This window comes from Haliotis cracherodii, unplaced genomic scaffold (genome assembly GCF_022045235.1).
Source record: "Haliotis cracherodii isolate W230 unplaced genomic scaffold, xgHalCrac1.p SCAF_34, whole genome shotgun sequence".
Lineage (NCBI taxonomy): Eukaryota > Metazoa > Mollusca > Gastropoda > Lepetellida > Haliotidae > Haliotis > Haliotis cracherodii.
In genome coordinates, this window is record NW_027266291.1 from 2,681,198 (window position 1) to 2,700,451 (window position 19,254).

Genomic DNA, 19,254 nt, shown 5'->3' on the forward strand with positions numbered 1-19,254 from the left:
CCAAAGATTTTTATTCTGAAACTAATACTTTTGAGAATAGCATTCATGGTGTAAAAGTCGTGCGTGTGATAATGTCATGCATTTGAAAAAGTTCGAATCGCTGATGTATTTATAGTTCGGCCTCAAGTCATTATTTTTTATGCAGTTGCGCCAATTTTATCATGAGGGTCGACCATGTAAGAATGCATCCACACACCAAAGATTTTTATTCTGAAACTAATACTTTTGAGAATAGCTCTCATGGTGTAAAAGTCATGCATGTGAAAAAGTTCGAATCGCTGATGTATTTATAGTTCGACCTCAAGTCATTATTTTTGATGCAAATGCGCCAAATCCTTTCATGAAGGTAGACCATGTCAGAATGCATCCACACACCAAAGATTTTTATTCTGAAAGTAATACTTTTGAGAATAGCTCTCATGGCGTAAAAGTCATGCATGTGATAATGTTCGAATAGCTGATGTATTTATAGTTCGGCCTCAAGTCATTATTTTTGATGCAGTTGCGCCAATTGTTTTCATGAAGGTCGACCATGTAAGAATGCATCCACACACCAAAGATTTTTATTCTGAAACTAATACTTTTGAGAATAGCTCTCATGGTGTAAAAGTCATGCATGTGAAAAAGTTCGAATCGCTGATGTATTTATAGTTCGGCCTCAAGTCATTACTTTTGATGCAGTTGCGCCAATTTTTTTCATGAGGATCGACCATGTAAGAATGCATCCACACACCAAAGATTTTTATTCTGAAACTAATACTTTTGAGAATAGCATTCATGGTGTAAAAGTCGTGCGTGTGATAATGTCATGCATGTGATAATGTTCAAATCGCTGATGTATTTATAGTTCGGCCTCAAGTCATTATTTTTGATGCAGTTGCACCAATTTTTTTGCATGAGGGTCGACCATGTAAGAATGCATCCACACACCAAAGATTTTTATTCTGAAACTAATACTTTTGAGAATAGCTATCATGGTGTAAAAGTCATGCATGTGAAAAAGTTCGAATCGCTGATGTATTTATAGTTCGACCTCAAGTCATGATTTTTGATGCAAATGCGCCAAATCCTTTCATGAAGGTAGACCATGTCAGAATGCATCCACACACCAAAGATTTTTATTCTGAAAGTAATACTTTTGAGAATAGCTCTCATGGCGTAAAAGTCATGCATGTGATAATGTTCGAATAGCTGATGTATTTATAGTTCGGCCTCAAGTCATTATTTTTGATGCAGTTGCGCCAATTTTTTTTATGAGGGTCGACCATGTAAGAATGCATCCACACACCAAAGATTTTTATTCTGAAACAAATACTTCTGAGAATAGCTCTCATGGTGTAAAAGTCATGCATGTGATAATGTTCAAATCGCTGATGTATTTATAGTTCGGCCTCAAGTCATTATTTTTGATGCAGTTGCGCCAATTTTTTTCATGAGGGTCGACCATGTAAGAATGCATCCACACACCAAAGATTTTTATTCTGAAACTAATACTTTTGAGAATAGCTCTCATGGCGTAAAAGTCATGCATTTGATAATGTTCAAATCGCTGATGTATTTATAGTTCGGTATCAAGTGATTATTTTTCATACAGTTACGCCAATTTTTTTCATGAGGGTCGACCATGTAAGAATGCATCCACACATCAAAGATTTTTATTCTGAAACTAATACTTTTGAGAATAGCTCTCATGGCATAAAAGTCATGCATGTGATAATGTTCGAATAGCTGATGTATTTATAGTTCGGCCTCAAATGATGATTTTTGATGCAGTTGCGCCAATTTTTTTCATGAGGGTCGACCATGTAAGAATGCATCCACACACCAAAGATTTTTATTCTGAAACTAATACTTTTGAGAATAGCATTCATGGTGTAAAAGTAGCGCGTGTGATAATGTCATGCATGTGAAAAAGTTCAAATCGCTGATGTATTTATAGTTCGGCCTCAAGTCATTATTTTTTATGCAGTTGCGCCAATTTTATCATGAGGGTCGACCATGTAAGAATGCATCCACACACCAAAGATTTTTATTCTGAAACTAATACTTTTGATAATAGCTCTCATGGTGTAAAAGTCATGCATGTGAAAAAGTTCGAATCGCTGATGTATTTATAGTTCGACCTCAAGTCATGATTTTTGATACAAATGCGCCAAATCCTTTCATGAAGGTAGACCATGTCAGAATGCATCCACACATCAAAGATTTTTATTCTGAAACTAATACTTTTGAGAATAGCTCTCATGGCATAAAAGTCATGCATGTGATAATGTTCGAATAGCTGATGTATTTATAGTTCGGCCTCAAATGATGATTTTTGATGCAGTTGCGCCAATTTTTTTCATGAGGGTCGACCATGTAAGAATGCATCCACACACCAAAGATTTTTATTCTGAAACTAATACTTTTGAGAATAGCATTCATGGTGTAAAAGTAGCGCGTGTGATAATGTCATGCATGTGAAAAAGTTCAAATCGCTGATGTATTTATAGTTCGGCCTCAAGTCATTATTTTTTATGCAGTTGCGCCAATTTTATCATGAGGGTCGACCATGTAAGAATGCATCCACACACCAAAGATTTTTATTCTGAAACTAATACTTTTGAGAATACCTCTCATGGCGTAAAAGTCATGCATGTGATAATGTTCGAAAAGCTGATGTATTTATAGTTCGGCCTCAAGTCATTATTTTTGATGCAGTTGCGCCAATTTTTTTTATGAGGGTCGACCATGTAAGAATGCATCCACACATCAAAGATTTTTATTCTGAAACAAATACTTCTGAGAATAGCTCTCATGGTGTAAAAGTCATGCATGTGATAATGTTCAAATGGCTGATGTATTTATAGTTCGGCCTCAAGTCATTATTTTTGATGCAGTTGCGCCAATTCTTCTTATGAGGGTCGACCATGTAAGAATGCATCCAGACATCAAAGATTTTTATTCTGAAACTAATACTTTTGAGAATAGCTCTCATGGTGTAAAAGTCATGCATGTGATAATGTTCGAATAGCTGATGTATTTATAGTTCGGCCTCAAGTGATGATTTTTGATGCAGTTGCGCCAATTTTTTTCATGAGGGTCGACCATGTAAGAATGCATCCAGACACCAAAGATTTTTATTCTGAAACTAATACTTTTGAGAATAGCTCTCATGGTGTAAAAGTCATGCATGTGATAATGTTCAAATCGCTGATGTATTTATAGTTCGACCTCAAGTCATTACTTTTGATGCAGTTGCGCCAATTTTTTTCATGAGGGTCGACCATGTAAGAATGCATCCACACACCAAAGATTTTTATTCTGAAACTAATACTTTTGAGAATAGCATTCATGGTGTAAAAGTCGTGCGTGTGATAATGTCATGCATTTGAAAAAGTTCGAATCGCTGATGTATTTATAGTTCGGCCTCAAGTCATTATTTTTGATGCAGTTGCGCCAATTTTATCATGAGGGTCGACCATGTAAGAATGCATCCACACACCAAAGATTTTTATTCTGAAACTAATACTTTTGAGAATAGCTCTCATGGTGTAAAAGTCATGCATGTGAAAAAGTTCGAATCGCTGATGTATTTATAGTTCGACCTCAAGTCATGATTTTTGATGCAAATGCGCCAAATCCTTTCATGAAGGTAGACCATGTCAGAATGCATCCACACACCAAAGATTTTTATTCTGAAAGTAATACTTTTGAGAATAGCTCTCATGGCGTAAAAGTCATGCATGTGATAATGTTCGAATAGCTGATGTATTTATAGTTCGGCCTCAAGTCATTATTTTTGATGCAGTTGCGCCAATTGTTTTCATGAAGGTCGACCATGTAAGAATGCATCCACACACCAAAGATTTTTATTCTGAAACTAATACTTTTGAGAATAGCTCTCATGGTGTAAAAGTCATGCATGTGAAAAAGTTCGAATCGCTGATGTATTTATAGTTCGGCCTCAAGTCATTACTTTTGATGCAGTTGCGCCAATTTTTTTCATGAGGATCGACCATGTAAGAATGCATCCACACACCAAAGATTTTTATTCTGAAACTAATACTTTTGAGAATAGCATTCATGGTGTAAAAGTCGTGCGTGTGATAATGTCATGCATGTGATAATGTTCAAATCGCTGATGTATTTATAGTTCGGCCTCAAGTCATTATTTTTGATGCAGTTGCACCAATTTTTTTGCATGAGGGTCGACCATGTAAGAATGCATCCACACACCAAAGATTTTTATTCTGAAACTAATACTTTTGAGAATAGCTATCATGGTGTAAATGTCATGCATGTGAAAAAGTTCGAATCGCTGATGTATTTATAGTTCGACCTCAAGTCATGATTTTTGATGCAAATGCGCCAAATCCTTTCATGAAGGTAGACCATGTCAGAATGCATCCACACACCAAAGATTTTTATTCTGAAAGTAATACTTTTGAGAATAGCTCTCATGGCGTAAAAGTCATGCATGTGATAATGTTCGAATAGCTGATGTATTTATAGTTCGGCCTCAAGTCATTATTTTTGATGCAGTTGCGCCAATTTTTTTTATGAGGGTCGACCATGTAAGAATGCATCCACACACCAAAGATTTTTATTCTGAAACAAATACTTCTGAGAATAGCTCTCATGGTGTAAAAGTCATGCATGTGATAATGTTCAAATCGCTGATGTATTTATAGTTCGGCCTCAAGTCATGATTTTTGATGCAGTTGCGCCAATTTTTTTCATGAGGGTCGACCATGTAAGAATGCATCCACACACCAAAGATTTTTATTCTGAAACTAATACTTTTGAGAATAGCTCTCATGGCGTAAAAGTCATGCATTTGATAATGTTCAAATCGCTGATGTATTTATAGTTCGGTATCAAGTGATTATTTTTCATACAGTTACGCCAATTTTTTTCATGAGGGTCGACCATGTAAGAATGCATCCACACATCAAAGATTTTTATTCTGAAACTAATACTTTTGAGAATAGCTCTCATGGCATAAAAGTCATGCATGTGATAATGTTCGAATAGCTGATGTATTTATAGTTCGGCCTCAAATGATGATTTTTGATGCAGTTGCGCCAATTTTTTTCATGAGGGTCGACCATGTAAGAATGCATCCACACACCAAAGATTTTTATTCTGAAACTAATACTTTTGAGAATAGCATTCATGGTGTAAAAGTAGCGCGTGTGATAATGTCATGCATGTGAAAAAGTTCAAATCGCTGATGTATTTATAGTTCGGCCTCAAGTCATTATTTTTTATGCAGTTGCGCCAATTTTATCATGAGGGTCGACCATGTAAGAATGCATCCACACACCAAAGATTTTTATTCTGAAACTAATACTTTTGAGAATAGCTCTCATGGTGTAAAAGTCATGCATGTGAAAAAGTTCGAATCGCTGATGTATTTATAGTTCGACCTCAAGTCATGATTTTTGATGCAAATGCGCCAAATCCTTTCATGAAGGTAGACCATGTCAGAATGCATCCACACACCAAAGATTTTTATTCTGAAAGTAATACTTTTGAGAATAGCTCTCATGGCGTAAAAGTCATGCATGTGATAATGTTCGAAAAGCTGATGTATTTATAGTTCGGCCTCAAGTCATTATTTTTGATGCAGTTGCGCCAATTTTTTTTATGAGGGTCGACCATGTAAGAATGCATCCACACACCAAAGATTTTTATTCTGAAACAAATACTTCTGAGAATAGCTCTCATGGTGTAAAAGTCATGCATGTGATAATGTTCAAATGGCTGATGTATTTATAGTTCGGCCTCAAGTCATTATTTTTGATGCAGTTGCGCCAATTCTTCTTATGAGGGTCGACCATGTAAGAATGCATCCAGACATCAAAGATTTTTATTCTGAAACTAATACTTTTGAGAATAGCTCTCATGGTGTAAAAGTCATGCATGTGATAATGTTCGAATAGCTGATGTATTTATAGTTCGGCCTCAAGTGATGATTTTTGATGCAGTTGCGCCAATTTTTTTCATGAGGGTCGACCATGTAAGAATGCATCCACACACCAAAGATTTTTATTCTGAAACTAATACTTTTGAGAATAGCTCTCATGGTGTAAAAGTCATGCATGTGATAATGTTCAAATCGCTGATGTATTTATAGTTCGACCTCAAGTCATTACTTTTGATGCAGTTGCGCCAATTTTTTTCATGAGGGTCGACCATGTAAGAATGCATCCACACACCAAAGATTTTTATTCTGAAACTAATACTTTTGAGAATAGCATTCGTGGTGTAAAAGTCGTGCATGTGATAATGTCATGCATGTGATAATGTTCAAATCGCTGATATATTTATAGTTCAGCCTCAAGTCATTATTTTTGATGCAGTTGCACCAATTTTTTTGCATGAGGGTCGACCATGTAAGAATGCATCCACACACCAAAGATTTTTATTCTGAAACTAATACTTTTGAGAATAGCTATCATGGTGTAAAAGTCATGCATGTGAAAAAGTTCGAATCGCTGATGTATTCATAGTTCGACCTCAAGTCATGATTTTTGATGCAAATGTGCCAAATCCTTTCATGAAGGTAGACCATGTCAGAATGCATCCACACACCAAAGATTTTTATTCTGAAAGTAATACTTTTGAGAATAGCTCTCATGGCGTAAAAGTCATGGATGTGATAATGTTCGAATAGCTGATGTATTTATAGTTCGGCCTCAAGTCATTATTTTTGATGCAGTTGCGCCAATTTTTTTTATGAGGGTCGACCATGTAAGAATGCATCCACACACCAAAGATTTTTATTCTGAAACAAATACTTCTGAGAATAGCTCTCATGGTGTAAAAGTCATGCATGTGATAATGTTCAAATCGCTGATGTATTTATAGTTCGGCCTCAAGTCATTATTTTTGATGCAGTTGCGCCAATTTTTTTTATGAGGGTCGACCATGTAAGAATGCATCCACACACCAAAGATTTTTATTCTGAAACTAATACTTTTGAGAATAGCATTCATGGTGTAAAAGTCATGCGTGTGGTAATGTCATGCATTTGAAAAAGTTCGAATCGCTGATGTATTTATACTTCGGCCTCAAGTCATTATTTTTGATGCAGTTGCGCCAATTTTATCATGAGGGTCGACCATGTAAGAATGCATCCACACACCAAAGATTTTTATTCTGAAACTAATACTTTTGAGAATAGCTCTCATGGTGTAAAAGTCATGCATGTGAAAAAGTTCGAATCGCTGATGTATTTAAAGTTCGACCTCAAGTCATGATTTTTGATGCAAATGCACCAAATTCTTTCATGAAGGTAGACCATGTCAGAATGCATCCACACACCAAAGATTTTTATTCTGAAAGTAATACTTTTGAGAATAGCTCTCATGGCGTAAAAGTCATGCATGTGATAATGTTCGAATCGCTGATGTATTTATAGTTCGGCCTGAAGTAATTATTTTTGATGCAGTTGCGCCAATTTTTTTCATGAAGGTCGACCATGTAAGAATGCATCCACACACCAAAGATTTTTATTCTGAAACTAATACTTTTGAGAGTAGCTCTCATGGCGTAAAAGTCATGCATGTGAAAAAATTCGCATCGCTGATGTATTTATAGTTCGGCCTCAAGTCATTACTTTTGATGCAGTTGCGCCAATTTTTTTCATGAGGATTGACCATGTAAGAATGCATCCACACACCAAAGATTTTTATTCTGAAACTAATACTTTTGAGAATAGCTCTCATGGTGTAAAAGTCATGCGTGTGATAATGTCATGCATGTGATAAAGTTCAAATCGCTGATGTATTTATAGTTCGGCGTAAAGTCATTATTTTTGAAGCAGTTGCTTCAATTTTTTTTATGAGGGTCGACCATGTAAGAATGCATCCACACACCAAAGATTTTTATTCTGAAACAAATACTTCTGAGAATAGCTCTCATGGTGTAAAAGTCATGCATGTGATAATGTTCAAATCGCTGATGTATTTATAGTTCGGCCTCAAGTCATTATTTTTGATGCAGTTGCGCCAATTCTTTTTATGAGAGTCGACCATGTAAGAATGCATCCAGACACCAAAGATTTTTATTCTGAAACAAATACTTTTGAGAATAGCTCTCAAGGCTTAAAAGACATGCATTTGATAATGTTCAAATCGCTGATGTATTTATAGTTCGACATCAAGTGATTATTTTTCATGCAGTTACGCCAATTTTTTTCATGAGGGTCAACCATGTAAGAATGCATCCACACATCAAAGATTTTTATTCTGAAACTAATACTTTTGAGAATAGCTCTCATAGCGTAAAAGTCATGCATGTGATAATGTTCGAATAGCTGATGTATTTATAGTTCGGACTCAAGTGATGATTTTTGATGCAGTTGCGCCAATTTTCTTCATGACGGTTGACCATGTCAGAATGCATCCACACATCAAAGATTTTTATTCTGAAAATAATACTTTTGAGAATAGCTCTAATGGTGTAAAAGTCATGCATGTGATAATGTTCAAATCGCTGATGTATTTATAGTTCGACCTCAAGTCATTACTTTTGATGCAGTTGCGCCAATTTTTTTCATGAGGGTCGACCATGTAAAAATGCATCCACACACCAAAGATTTTTATTCTGAAACTAATACTTTTGAGAATAGCATTCATGGTGTAAAAGTCGTGCGTGTGATAATGTCATGCATGTGAAAAAGTTCAAATCGCTGATGTATTTATAGTTCGGCCTCAAGTCATTATTTTTGATGCAGTTGCGCCAATTTTATCATGAGGGTCGACCATGTAAGAATGCATCCACACACCAAAGATTTTTATTCTGAAACTAATACTTTTGAGAATAGCTCTCATGCTGTAAAAGTCATGCATGTGAAAAAGTTCGAATCGCTGATGTATTTAGAGTTCGACCTCAAGTCATGATTTTTGATGGAAATGCGCCAAATCCTTTTATGAAGGTAGACCATGTCAGAATGCATCCACACACCAAAGATTTTTATTCTGAAACTAACACTTTTGAGAATAGCTCTCATGGCGTAAAAGTCATGCATGTGATAATGTTCGAATAGCTGATGTATTTATAGTTCGGCCTCAAGTCATTATTTTTGAAGCAGTTGCGCCAATTTTTTTTATGAGGGTCGACCATGTAGGAATGCATCCACACACCAAAGATTTTTATTCTGAAACAAATACTTCTGAGAATAGCTCTCATGGTGTAAAAGTCATGCATGTGATAATGTTCAAATGGCTGATGTATTTATAGTTCGGCCTCAAGTCATTATTTTTGATGCAGTTGCGCCAATTTTTTTTATGAGGGTCGACCATGTAAGAATGCATCCACACACCAAAGATTTTTATTCTGAAACAAATACTTCTGAGAATAGCTCTCATGGCGTAAAAGTCATGCATTTGATAATGTTCAAATCGCTGATGTATTTATAGTTCGACATCAAGTGATTATTTTTCATGCAGTTACGCCAATTTTTTTCATGAGGGTCGACCATGTAAGAATGCATCCACACACCAAAGATTTTTATTCTGAAACTAATACTTTTGAGAATAGCATTCATGGTGTAAAAGTCGTGCGTGTGATAATGTCATGCACGTGATAATGTTCAAATCGCTGATGTATTTATAGTTCGGCGTAAAGTCATTATTTTTGATGCAGTTGCGCCAATTTTTTTCATGAGGGTCGACCATGTAAGAATGCATCCACACACCAAAGATTTTTATTCTGAAACTAATACTTCTGAGAATAGCTCTCATGGCGTAAAAGTCATGCGTGTGATAATGTTCAAATCGCTGATGTATTTATAGTTCGGCCTCAAGTCATTACTTTTGATGCAGTTGCGCCAATTTTTTTCATGAGGGTCGACCATGTAAGAATGCATCCACAGATCAAAGATTTTTATTCTGAAACTAATACTTTTGAGAATAGCTCTCATGGCGTAAAAGTCATGCATGTGAAAAAGTTCGAATCGCTGATGTATTTATAGTTCGGCCTCAAGTCATTATTTTTGATGCAGTTGCGCCAATTTTTTTATGAGGGTCGACCATGTAAGAATGCATCCACACACCAAAGATTTTTATTCTGAAACAAATACTTGTGAGAATAGCTCTCATGGTGTAAAAGTCATGCATGTGATAATGTTCAAATCGCTGATGTATTTATAGTTCCACCTCAAGTCATTACTTTTGATGCAGTTGCGCCAATTTTTTTCATGAGGGTAGACCATGTAAGAATGCATCCACACACCAAAGATTTTTATTCTGAAACTAATACTTTTGAGAATAGCATTCATGGTGTAAAAGTCGTGCGTGTGATAATGTTATGGATGTGAAAAAGTTCGAATCGCTGATGTATTTATAGTTCGGCCTCAAGTCATTATTTTTTATGCAGTTGCGCCAATTTTATCATGAGGGTCGACCATGTAAGAATGCATCCACACACCACTGATTTTTATTCTGAAACTAATACTTTTGAGAATAGCATTCATGGTGTAAAAGTTATGCATGTGAAAAAGTTCGAATCGCTGATGTATTTATAGTTCGACCTCAAGTCATGAGATTTGATGCAAATGCGCCAAATCCTTTCATGAAGGTAGACCATGTCAGAATGCATCCACACACCAAAGATTTTTATTCTGAAAGTAATACTTTTGAGAATAGCTCTCATGGCGTAAAAGTCATGCATGTGATAATGTTCGAATAGATGATGTATTTATAGTTCAGCCTCAAGTCATTATTTTTGATGCAGTTGCACCAATTTTTTTCATGAAGGTCGTCCATGTAAGAATGCATCCACACACCAAAGATTTTTATTCTGAAACTAATACTTTTGAGAATAGCTCTCATGGCGTAAAAGTCATGCATGTGAAAAAGTTCGAATCGCTGATGTATTTATAGTTCGGCCTCAAGTCATTACTTTTGATGCAGTTGCGCCAATTTTTTTCATGAGGATTGACCATGTAAGAATGCATCCACACACCAAAGATTTTTATTCTGAAACTAATACTTTTGAGAATAGCTCTCATGGTGTAAAAGTCGTGCGTGTGATAATGTCATGCATGTGATAATATTCAAATGGCTGATGTATTTATAGTTCGGCCTCAAGTCATTATTTTTGATGCAGTTGCGCCAATTTTTTTCATGAGGATCGACCATGTAAGAATGCATCCACACACCAAATATTTTTATTCTGAAACGAATACTTTTGAGAATAGCTCTCATGGTGTAAAAGTCGTGCGTGTGATAATGTCATGCATGTGATAATGTTCAAATCGCTGATGTATTTATAGTTCGGCGTAAAGTCATTATTTTTTAGCAGTTGCGCCAATTTTTTTTATGAGGGTCGGCCATGTAAGAATGCATCCACACACCAAAGATTTTTATTCTGAAAGAAATACTTCTGAGAATAGCTCTCATGGTGTAAAAGTCATGCATGTGATAATGTTCAAATCGCTGATGTATTTATAGTTCGGCCTCAAGTCATTATTTTTGATGCAGTTGCGCCAATTTTTTTTATGAGGGTCGACCATGTAAGAATGCATCCACAAACCAAAGATTTTTATTCTGAAACAAATACTTTTGAGAATAGCTCTCATGGCGTAAAAGTCATGCATTTGATAATGTTCAAATCGCTGATGTATTTATAGTTCGACATCAAGTGATTATTTTTCATGCAGTTACGCCAATTTTTTTCATGAGGGTCGACCATGTAAGAATGCATCCACACATAAAAGATTTTTATTCTGAAACTAATACTTTTGAGAATAGCTCTCATGGCGTAAAAGTCATACATGTGATAATGTTAGAATAGCTGATGTATTTATAGTTCGGCCTCAAGTGATGATTTTTGATGCAGTTGCGCCAAATTTTTTCATGAGGGTCGACCATGTCAGAATGCATCCACACATCAAAGATTTTTATTCTGAAAATAATACTTTTGAGAATAGCTCTAATGGTGTAAAAGTCATGCATGTGATAATGTTCAAATCGCTGATGTATTTATAGTTCGGCCTCAAGTCATTACTTTTGATGCAGTTGCGCCAATTTTTTTCATGAGGGTCGACCATGTAAGAATGCATCCACACACCAAAGATTTTTATTCTGAAACTAATACTTTTGAGAATAGCATTCATGGTGTAAAAGTCGTGCGTGTGATAATGTCATGCATTTGAAAAAGTTCGAATCGCTGATGTATTTATAGTTCGACCTCAAGTCATGATTTTTGATGCAAATGCGCCAAATCCTTTCATGAAGGTAGACCATGTCAGAATGCATCCACACACCAAAGATTTTTATTCTGAAAGTAATACTTTTGAGAATAGCTCTCATGGCGTAAAAGTCATGTATGTGATAATGTTCGAATAGCTGATGTATTTATAGTTCGGCCTCAAGTCATTATTTTTGATGCAGTTGCGCCAATTTTTTTTATGAGGGTCGACCATGTAAGAATGCATCCACACACCAAAGATTTTTATTCTGAAACAAATACTTCTGAGAATAGCTCTCATGGTGTAAAAGTCATGCATGTGATAATGTTCAAATCGCTGATGTATTTATAGTTCGGCCTCAAGTCATTATTTTTGATGCAGTTGCGCCAATTTTTTTATGAGGGTCGACCATGTAAGAATGCATCCACACACTAAAGATTTTTATTCTGAAACAAATACTTTTGAGAATAGCTCTCATGGTGTAAAAGTCATGCATTTGATAATGTTCAAATCACTGATGTATTTATAGTTCGACATCAAGTGATTATTTTTGATGCAGTTACGCCAATTTTTTTCATGAGGGTCGACCATGTAAGAATGCATCCACACACAAAAGATTTTTATTCTGAAACAAATGCTTTTGAGAATAGCTCTCATGGTGTAAAAGTCATGCATGTGAAAAAGTTCAAATCGCTGATGTATTTATAGTTCGACCTCAAGTTATGATTTTTGATGCAAATGCGCCAATGTTTTTCTTGAAGGTAGACCATGTATAAATGCATCCACACACCAAATATTTTTATTCTGAAACTAATACTTTTGAGAATAGCATTCATTGTGTAAAAGTCGTGCGTGTGATAATGTCATGCATGTGAAAAAGTTCGAATCGCTGATGTATTTATAGTTCGGCCTCAAGTCATTATTTTTGATGTAGTTGCACCAATTTTTTTCATGAGGGTCGACCATGTCATAATGCATCCACACACCAAAGATTTTTATTTTGAAAGAAATACTTCTGAGAATAGCTCTCATGGCGTAAAAGTCATGCATGTGATAATGTTCAAATCGCTGATCTATTTATAGTTCGGCCTCAAGTCATTATTTTTGATGCAGTTGCGCCAATTTTTTTCATGAGGGTCGACCATGTAAGAATGCATCCACACACCAAAGATTTTTATTCTGAAACTAATACTTTTGAGAATAGCTCTCATGGTGTAAAAGTCATGCATGTGAAAAAGTTCGAATCGCTGATGTATTTATAGTTCGGCTTCAAGTCATGATTTTTGATGCAAATGCGCTAATGTTTTCATGAAGGTAGACCATGTAAGAATGCATCCACACACCAAATATTTTTCTTCTGAAACTAATACTTTTGAGAATAGCTCTCATGGTGTAAAAGTCATGCATGTGATAATGTTCGAATAGCTGATGTATTTATAGTTCGGCCTCAAGTCATTATTTTTGATGCAGTTGCACCAATTTTTTTTCATGACGGTCAACCATGTAAGAATGCATCCACACACCAAAGATTTTTATTCTGAAACTAATACTTTTGAGAATAGCTCTCATGGTGTAAAAGTCATGCATGTGATAATGTTCAAATCGCTGATGTATTTATAGTTCCACCTCAAGTCATTACTTTTGATGCAGTTGCGCCAATTTTTTTCATGAGGGTAGACCATGTAAGAATGCATCCACACACCAAAGATTTTTATTCTGAAACTAATACTTTTGAGAATAGCATTCATGGTGTAAAAGTCGTGCGTGTGATAATGTTATGGATGTGAAAAAGTTCGAATCGCTGATGTATTTATAGTTCGGCCTCAAGTCATTATTTTTTATGCAGTTGCGCCAATTTTATCATGAGGGTCGACCATGTAAGAATGCATCCACACACCACTGATTTTTATTCTGAAACTAATACTTTTGAGAATAGCTCTCATGGTGTAAAAGTTATGCATGTGAAAAAGTTCGAATCGCTGATGTATTTATAGTTCGACCTCAAGTCATGAGATTTGATGCAAATGCGCCAAATCCTTTCATGAAGGTAGACCATGTCAGAATGCATCCACACACCAAAGATTTTTATTCTGAAAGTAATACTTTTGAGAATAGCTCTCATGGCGTAAAAGTCATGCATGTGATAATGTTCGAATAGATGATGTATTTATAGTTCAGCCTCAAGTCATTATTTTTGATGCAGTTGCACCAATTTTTTTCATGAAGGTCGTCCATGTAAGAATGCATCCACACACCAAAGATTTTTATTCTGAAACTAATACTTTTGAGAATAGCTCTCATGGCGTAAAAGTCATGCATGTGAAAAAGTTCGAATCGCTGATGTATTTATAGTTCGGCCTCAAGTCATTACTTTTGATGCAGTTGCGCCAATTTTTTTCATGAGGATTGACCATGTAAGAATGCATCCACACACCAAAGATTTTTATTCTGAAACTAATACTTTTGAGAATAGCTCTCATGGTGTAAAAGTCGTGCGTGTGATAATGTCATGCATGTGATAATATTCAAATGGCTGATGTATTTATAGTTCGGCCTCAAGTCATTATTTTTGATGCAGTTGCGCCAATTTTTTTCATGAGGATCGACCATGTAAGAATGCATCCACACACCAAATATTTTTATTCTGAAACGAATACTTTTGAGAATAGCTCTCATGGTGTAAAAGTCGTGCGTGTGATAATGTCATGCATGTGATAATGTTCAAATCGCTGATGTATTTATAGTTCGGCGTAAAGTCATTATTTTTGAGCAGTTGCGCCAATTTTTTTTATGAGGGTCGGCCATGTAAGAATGCATCCACACACCAAAGATTTTTATTCTGAAAGAAATACTTCTGAGAATAGCTGTCATGGTGTAAAAGTCATGCATGTGATAATGTTCAAATCGCTGATGTATTTATAGTTCGGCCTCAAGTCATTATTTTTGATGCAGTTGCGACAATTTTTTTTATGAGGGTCGACCATGTAAGAATGCATCAACAAACCAAAGATTTTTATTCTGAAACAAATACTTTTGAGAATAGCTCTCATGGCGTAAAAGTCATGCATTTGATAATGTTCAAATCGCTGATGTATTTATAGTTCGACATCAAGTGATTATTTTTCATGCAGTTACGCCAATTTTTTTCATGAGGGTCGACCATGTAAGAATGCATCCACACATAAAAGATTTTTATTCTGAAACTAATACTTTTGAGAATAGCTCTCATGGCGTAAAAGTCATGCATGTGATAATGTTAGAATAGCTGATGTATTTATAGTTCGGCCTCAAGTGATGATTTTTGATGCAGTTGCGCCAAATTTTTTCATGAGGGTCGACCATGTCAGAATGCATCCACACATCAAAGATTTTTATTCTGAAAATAATACTTTTGAGAATAGCTCTAATGGTGTAAAAGTCATGCATGTGATAATGTTCAAATCGCTGATGTATTTATAGTTCGGCCTCAAGTCATTACTTTTGATGCAGTTGCGCCAATTTTTTTCATGAGGGTCGACCATGTAAGAATGCATCCACACACCAAAGATTTTTATTCTGAAACTAATACTTTTGAGAATAGCATTCATGGTGTAAAAGTCGTGCGTGTGATAATGTCATGCATTTGAAAAAGTTCGAATCGCTGATGTATTTATAGTTCGACCTCAAGTCATGATTTTTGATGCAAATGCGCCAAATCCTTTCATGAAGGTAGACCATGTCAGAATGCATCCACACACCAAAGATTTTTATTCTGAAAGTAATACTTTTGAGAATAGCTCTCATGGCGTAAAAGTCATGCATGTGATAATGTTCGAATAGCTGATGTATTTATAGTTCGGCCTCAAGTCATTATTTTTGATGCAGTTGCGCCAATTTTTTTTATGAGGGTCGACCATGTAAGAATGCATCCACACACCAAAGATTTTTATTCTGAAACAAATACTTCTGAGAATAGCTCTCATGGTGTAAAAGTCATGCATGTGATAATGTTCAAATCGCTGATGTATTTATAGTTCGGCCTCAAGTCATTATTTTTGATGCAGTTGCGCCAATTTTTTTATGAGGGTCGACCATGTAAGAATGCATCCACACACTAAAGATTTTTATTCTGAAACAAATACTTTTGAGAATAGCTCTCATGGTGTAAAAGTCATGCATTTGATAATGTTCAAATCACTGATGTATTTATAGTTCGACATCAAGTGATTATTTTTGATGCAGTTACGCCAATTTTTTTCATGAGGGTCGACCATGTAAGAATGCATCCACACACAAAAGATTTTTATTCTGAAACAAATACTTTTGAGAATAGCTCTCATGGTGTAAAAGTCATGCATGTGAAAAAGTTCAAATCGCTGATGTATTTATAGTTCGACCTCAAGTTATGATTTTTGATGCAAATGCGCCAATGTTTTTTTTGAAGGTAGACCATGTATAAATGCATCCACACACCAAATATTTTTATTCTGAAACTAATACTTTTGAGAATAGCATTCATTGTGTAAAAGTCGTGCGTGTGATAATGTCATGCATGTGAAAAAGTTCGAATCGCTGATGTATTTATAGTTCGGCCTCAAGTCATTATTTTTGATGTAGTTGCACCAATTTTTTTCATGAGGGTCGACCATGTCATAATGCATCCACACACCAAAGATTTTTATTTTGAAAGAAATACTTCTGAGAATAGCTCTCATGGCGTAAAAGTCATGCATGTGATAATGTTCAAATCGCTGATCTATTTATAGTTCGGTCTCAAGTCATTATTTTTGATGCAGTTGCGCCAATTTTTTTCATGAGGGTCGACCATGTAAGAATGCATCCACACACCAAAGATTTTTATTCTGAAACTAATACTTTTGAGAATAGCTCTCATGGTGTAAAAGTCATGCATGTGAAAAAGTTCGAATCGCTGATGTATTTATAGTTCGGCCTCAAGTCATGATTTTTGATGCAAATGCGCTAATGTTTTCATGAAGGTAGACCATGTAAGAATGCATCCACACACCAAATATTTTTCTTCTGAAACTAATACTTTTGAGAATAGCTCTCATGGTGTAAAAGTCGTGCATGTGATAATGTTCGAATAGCTGATGTATTTATAGTTCGGCCTCAAGTCATTATTTTTGATGCAGTTGCACCAATTTTTTTTCATGACGGTCAACCATGTAAGAATGCATCCACACACCAAAGATTTTTATTCTGAAACTAATACTTTTGAGAATAGCATTCATGGTGTAAAAGTCATGCATGTGAAAAAGTTTGAATCGCTGATGTATTTATAGTTCGGCCTCAAGTCATTATTTTTGATGCAGTTGCGCCAATTTTTTTCATGAGGGTCGACCATGTAAGAATGCATCCACACACCAAAGATTTTTATTCTGAAACTAATACTTTTGAGAATAGCTCTCATGGTGTAAAAGTCATGCATGTGATAATGTTCAAATTGCTGATGTATTTATAGTTCGGCCTCAAGTCATTATTTTTGATGCAGTTGCGCCAATTTTATTCATGAGGGTCGACCATGTAAGAATGCATCCACACACCAAAGATTTTTATTCTGAAACTAATACTTTTGAGAATAGCTCTCATGGTGTAAAAGTCATGCATTTGAAAAAGTGCTAATCGCTGATGTATTTATAGTTCGACCTAAAGTTTTGATTTTTGAAGCAAATGCGCCAATGTTTTTCATGAAGAGAGACCATGTATAAATGCATCCACACACCAAAGATTTTTATTCTGAAACTAATACTTTTGAGAATAGCATTCATGGTGTAAAAGTCGTGCATGTGATAATGTCATGCATGTGAAAAAGTTCGAATCGCTGATGTATTTATAGTTCGGCCACAAGTCATTATTTTTGATGCAGTTGCGCCAATTTTTTTCATGAGGGTCGACCATGTAAGAATGCATCCACACACCAAAGATTTTTATTCTGAAACAAATACTTTTGAGAATAGCTCTAATGGCGTAAAAGTCATGAATGTGAAAAAGTTTGAATCGCTGATGTATTTATAGCTCGGCCTGAAGTCATTATTTTTGATGCAGTTGTGCCAATTTTTTTCATGAGGGTCGACCATGTGAGAATGCATCCACACACCAAAGATTTTTATTCTGAAACTAATACTTTTGAGAATAGCTCTCATGGTGTAAAAGTCATGCGTGTGATAATGTTCAAATCGCTGATGTATTTATAGTTCTGCCTCAAGTGATGATTTTTGATGCAGTTGCGCCAATTTTTTTCATGAGGGTAGACCATGTAAGAATGCATCCACACACCAAAGATTTTTATTCTGAAACAAATACTTTTGAGAATAGCTCTCATGGCGTAAAAGTCATCCATGTGATAATGTTCGAATAGCTGATGTATTTATAGTTCGACCTCAAGTGATGATTTTTCATGCAGTTGCGCCAATTTTTTTCATGAGGGTCAACCATGTCAGAATGCATCCACACTAAAGATTTTTATTCTGAAACAAATACTTTTGAGAATAGCTCTCATGGTGTAAAATTCATGCATGTGATAATGTTCAAATCGCTGATGTATTTATAGTTCGGCCTCAAGTCATGATTTTTGATGCAGTTGCGCCAATGTTTTTCATGAGGATCGACCATGTAAGAATGCATCCACACACCAAAGATTTTTATTCTGAAACAAATACTTTTGAGAATAGCTCTCATGGCGTAAAAGTCATGCATTTGATAATGTTCAAATCGCTGATGTATTTATAGTTCGACATCAAGTGATCATTTTTCATGCAGTTGCGCAGATTTTTTTCATGAGGGTCGACCATGTAAGAATGCATCCACACACCAAAGATTTTTATTCTGAAACAAATACTTTTGAGAATAGCTCTAATGGCGTAAAATTCTTGCTTGTGAAAAAGTTTGAATCGCTGATGTATTTATAGTTCGGCCTCAAGTCATTATTTTTGATGCAATTGCGCCAATTTTTTTTATGAGGGTCGACCATGTAAGAATGCATCCACACACCAAAGATTTTTATTCTGAAACTAATACTTTTGAGAATAGCTCTCATGGTGTAAAAGTCACGCATGTGATAATGTTCAAAT